The sequence below is a fragment of the Cyprinus carpio genome, unplaced genomic scaffold, assembly GCF_018340385.1.
Source record: "Cyprinus carpio isolate SPL01 unplaced genomic scaffold, ASM1834038v1 S000006585, whole genome shotgun sequence".
NCBI lineage: Eukaryota > Metazoa > Chordata > Actinopteri > Cypriniformes > Cyprinidae > Cyprinus > Cyprinus carpio.
The window spans coordinates 3,450,012-3,455,823 of NW_024879238.1; the positions used below are offsets into that span (position 1 = coordinate 3,450,012).

Sequence of the window (5,812 nt, forward strand, 5' to 3'; positions counted from 1 at the left end):
TGACTGGTGGAACCTGACTGAGCTGGAATCCTTGCTTTAGTGAAAGTTATTATACGACTGTGTTTATGTTTCTGTGCTGTCTGCACAACGATCTGTTTTGAGAGTGAATTTATGATAATAAAAGCCACCGTCAGCAGTCAAGCCGACCGTGTCCTCTTCTTTCCTCAACAAGAACCTTGTTACATACGTAGTGTTCAATTACACTACTTCTGTCACGCTAGCGAAATTGACTATGGTACAGCTAGTTATTTGTGTCTTGCAGACATTAGTGGTTTTATCCATGATGTTTTTGTGATAGGGAAGGCAAGAGTAGCCCCACTAAAATTGATGACTAACCCGAGACTTGAATTGGCAGCTGCAGTTCTTGCTGCAAAAGTTGACAGAATGTTGAAAGGAGAACTAGAGCTAACTCTGGATGATTCAGTATTTTGAACGGACAGTACATCATTCCTTAAATATATCTTGAAAGATATTAGCAGATTCCAGACATATGTGGCCAACAGAGTTTACACTCAGAAATCTGTCACAGAAGTTTCAGTGGCATTATGTGAACTACGCAGCCAATCCTGCTGACAATGCCTCCCGAGGCGTAAGGTCTAGCTCTTTTTTTGGAATGATGGCTGAGAGGTCCAGAATATTTGAAGGGTCCTGCTGCAGACTGGCCTCAATTGACTCAATAATCATTTTGCATTTCTGACAGTGATCCAGAGATAAAGAGAAGCACTGCTGTTTTTACTATCACTACAGCTAATTCAACAACATTTAGCAAGCTAGTAGAACATTTTTCATCATGGGAAAAATTACAAAGAGCAACTGCATGGCTGTTGAAATGTAGGAATATGCTCCTGTACTTGAGTCAGAAGTGAAGAGAAACAGCAGCCGTCTTTCACAACATCCCAAAGCTCAAGAATTACTTAACAACCACATGATCAAAATCAAATCCCAGGTTAAGGCCCAAACTGTCTTAGCAGAAGATCTTGTTTTTTGCTGAAGAATCTCTTGTTTGTTATGTTCAACAACAGAGTTTTCAAGATGAAATAACAGTGTTTTTGCAACTTTTTCTGGAAACGATGGATTACAGTGTACCTCCCGCTAATACAGAAGAACATGTTGGTGCCATTTCTTTTTCTTTTTTCATATTTTGGACTGAATGGACTGATTTATTAATTTGAATATAATTAAGTTTATGTATGATAAACATTCATTGAATGTTATGAAATGTTCAATTGAGACATTATTGTAGTTGTGTATTTAGTACAGGGAAGGAAGTAGGTGTGGTGAGTAGGGGGAAGCGTATACAATTTTCAGATTGTGTGTTCATGTGGTTGATGTGCTAATGTTTAGCTGAGAAGCTATGGTTCAAAACTGTTGATCTTATGGATTGCTGTTGAGCGAAAATAAGAAGCTATGCTACAGACTGATGCGTCAGTTGTTCGCCCCTACATGGAAAGTGGCTTATCACAAGTTTGCAGCCACAAACGTCATATGACCCCTTTAAGTAAAATCTATATTTACTTTAAATAAACTTCAGTTTATTTTAAATTATAGAAGTCGGTCATGGTTATTTTTAACCCTTTTGGTAAAAGGGTTTATAAAAGCAATCAAAAGAACTATGGGTGTGTGTTCACTGCTGTGTGTGTGTTCACTGTGTGTGCACTTGGATGGGTTATATCAGTGTTTCCCAGCCCTGTTCCTGGAGGCACGCCAACAGTGTACATTTGGCATGTCTCCCTTATCTGACCAATATATTTCTGGGCCTGGAGTCTCTATTGATGAGTTGATTCAGGTGTGTTTGATTTGGAAAAGTTCAATTTATTTAAACACAAATTCATGCATGAGAAACACATTTCACTTTCAGTACAGTTTGTGTAAAAGTTGAGATTGGATTGAGATGCAGTGGGTCAGTGTTAATGCTAAATAGGATCATTTAAATAGTTTTCATTCATTTTAAAATAAGGATTTGTGCCTATATTGTTTTAAAAAGAGCAACTGATCAATGTGACTAATTCATGGAAAGTTCCAGGGACATATAATTGTTTATTAAATTGTAAAAATTGTAATAATTCACTGTACTGTTGTTTTGCAATTGTCTATGTTCTGGTGTTATATTTGATTTCATTTTGTCATTCCCCTTTATTTTTATTTTTTTTTGTTGTTGTTATTCTAGACTTCATGGAACAGATCGAGGAGAGTGAAGAACTGAGTGAAGGAGAGGAGAAAAATCATCATGTCCAAACTGGAGAAAAGTCATTTACGAGAGCCAAAAATTCTTGCCCTCAGACTGGAAAAGACATTACCAAACAAAAAAAGTCTTAAACTTCACATGAGGGTTCATGGTGGAGAGAAGATGCACACATGTGATCAGTGTGGAAAGAGTTTCACATGGAAAGAACACCTTAAGGATCATATAAAAATCCACACTGGAGAGAAGCCACAAAATATAGACAAAATGAGGAAGAGTTTCACACTAAAAGAAAACCTTAATAGACACAAAAAAATGCACACAGGAGAGAAACCACACACGTGTGATCAGTGTGGGAAGAGTTTTGCATATAACCAAAACCTTAAGATACACATGAGGATCCACACTGGAGAGAAGCCACACACGTGTGATCACTGCGGAAAGAGTTTCACACGAAAATATAGCCTTAATGAACACACAAAAATCCACACGGGAGAGAAACCACACACATGTGATCAGTGTGGGAAGAGTTTTGTATGTAACGGAAAACTTAAGATACACATGAGGATCCACACTGGAGAGAAGCCACACACGTGTGATCAATGCGGGAAAAGTTTCTCACTAAAAGATAACCTTAATAGCACATAAAAATCAACAGGAGAGAAACCACACACATGTGATCAGTGTGGGAACAGTTTTACATGTAACAGAAGCCTTAAGATACACATGAGGATCCACAGTGGAGAGAAGCCACACACATGTGATCACTGCGGAAAGAGTTTCACACGAAAATATAGCCTTAATGAACACACAAAAATCCACTCAGGTGAGAAACCACACACGTGTGATCAATGTGGAAAGAGTTTCACACGAAAAGAACACCTTAATGAACACATGACAATCCACACAGGAGAGAAACCGCACACATGTGATCAGTGTGGAAAGAGTTTCACACGAAAAGAACATCTTAATGAACACACAAAAATCCACTCAGGTGAGAAACCACACACGTGTGGTCAATGTGGAAAGAGTTTCACACGAAAAGACCACCTTAAGGATCACATAAAAATCCACACAGGAGAGAAACCACACACATGTGATCAATGCGGAAAGAGTTTCACACGAAAAGACCGCCTTAATGAACACACAAAAATCCACACGGGAGAGAAACCGCACACATGTGATCAATGCGGAAAGAGTTTCACACGAAAATACCACCTTAATGAACACATGACAATCCACTCAGGTGAGAAGCCACACGCGTGTGGTCAATGTGGAAAGAGTTTCACACGAAAAGAACACCTTAAGGATCACATAAAAATCCACACTGGAGAGAAACCACACACATTTGATCAGTGTGGGAAGAGTTTCAAACGAAAAGACCGCCTTAATGAACACATGAAAATCCACATTGGAGAAAAGCACTCATGTGATCAGTGTGGGAAGAGTTTCAAACGAAAAGACCGCCTTAATGAACACATGAAAATCCACATTGGAGAAAAGCACTCATGTGATCAGTGTGGGAAGAGTTTCAAACGAAAAGAACACCTTAAGTTACACATGAAAATCCACACTGGAGAAAAGCCGTACTCGTGTCATCAGTGTGGGAAGAGTTTTTCATCAGCTTCAGTCCTGTGGGTCCACCTGAAAATTCATACAAAAGAAAAGCCTCATGTGTGTTCTTTGTGTGGAAAGAGTTTTAGATTGCTGAGGGTCTTAAAAGTACACCAGAAAAGACACAGTGGTGTGAAGGATCACATGTGCTTTGATTATGGGAAGACCTTTGTTACTGCCACTGAGCTGAGACTGCACCAGTCAGTTCACACGGGAGGAAAGCCTTACAAGTGTTCCCATTGTGACCAGAGATTTAATTGGCTACGATATGTGAAAATACATGAGAGGATCCACACTGGAGAAAAGCCACACACATGTGATCAGTGCGGGAAGAGTTTCATACGAAAAGATAGCCTTGATAGACACATAAAAATGCACAGAGGAGAGAAACCACACACATGTGATCAGTGTGGGAAGAGTTTTGTATGTAACGGAAGCCTTAAGATGCACATGAGGATCCACACTGGAGAGAAGCCACACACGTGTGATCAATGCGGGAAGAGTTTCTCACTAAAAGAAAACCTTAATAGACACATAAAAATCCACACAGGAGAGAAACCACACACATGTGATCAGTGTGGGAAGAGTTTTGCATATAACCAAAAACTTAAGATACACATGAGGATCCACAGTGGAGAGAAGCCACACACGTGTGATCAATGCGGAAAGAGTTTCACACGAAAAACAAAGCCTTAATGAACACACAAAAATCCACACGGGAGAGAAACCACACACATGTGATCAATGTGGAAAGAGTTTCAGACGAAAAAAACACCTTAATGAACACATGACCATCCACTCAGGTGAGAAGCCACACACGTGTGATCAATGTGGAAAGAGTTTCACACGAAAAGAACACCTTAATGAACACATGACAATCCACTTAGGTGAGAAGCCACACACGTGTGATCAATGTGGAAAGAGTTTTACACGAAAACAACACCTTAATGAACACATCACAATCCACACAGGAGAGAAACCGCACACATGTGATCAGTGTGGGAAGAGTTTCACACGAAAAGAAAACCTTAATGAACACATGACAATCCACACAGGAGAGAAACCACACACATGTGATCAGTGTGGGAGGAGTTTCACACGAAAAGACCACCTTAAGATTCACATGAAAACCCACACTGGAGAGAAGCTGTACTCATGTGATCAGTGTGGGAAGAGTTTTGAAAAAAAAGACCACCTTAAGGGACACCTGAAAATCCACAACAGAGACGAGCCACATGCTTCACACTCTTCATTCTCACTGTGATTAAACCAGGGCTGTGACTGCAACTGTGACTGCGCGAATGCTCAGTTACTTTTCCTTTCTGTAATCACGTGCCGGATCTGTTACCCCGCTTTGTTCCGGGACCACCTCACAATTTACAAATTAAACACTGGATTAAACCGTGATCAAAACAGTAAAAGAAAGAGCATTATATCTGAAGAAACATGTGAAAGTTTGTACTAAGGAGAAGCCTCACTGGCTACGTTTACATGCACACTTTTTGGTTCAATCGGACTGAATTCATTACGATTGATGAATCTGATTGTTGTGTTTACATGAAGGCTAAATAAAGTGATCGAGGTGATGTGCGCGTTTATATGTCACAAGCTTCAAATCAGAACAGATTTTTTTGACATGCGCACACTGCTCAAATAGTGAAAGGGAAAGTGACATATAGATAATATAGAGTTTCTCACTGTTTGTACATAATAATCACTCTCCTACATGGTTTCTTTATTTGTTTTTACCAGCAGAATTAATATTTATCATGCAAAAAAAAAAGTCACTCCCAGCGCCCAAAACGGGTTGCCTGTGGATGACAGTGTTGTAGTTGAGTCACCAACTGTCGAGTCCGAGTCAAGTCTCGAGTCCCAGTGTTCGAGTCCGAGTCCAAGTCCGAGTCACCAAAGAAGAGTCCGAGTCGAGTCCAAGTCGAGTCACCATTACCAGAGTTCGAGTCCGAGTCGAGTCTCGAGTCCCCAGAGTTCGAGTCCGAGTCGAGTCTCGAGTCCCGT

General features: G+C 40.2%; 1 pseudogene; it reads left to right on the forward strand.

Annotated features, from left to right (window-relative positions):
• Window positions 1–2,473: 2,473 nt before the first annotated feature.
• On the forward strand, window positions 2,474–4,560 carry LOC122144044 (annotated as a pseudogene).
• The last annotated feature ends 1,252 nt before the right edge of the window (window positions 4,561–5,812 follow it).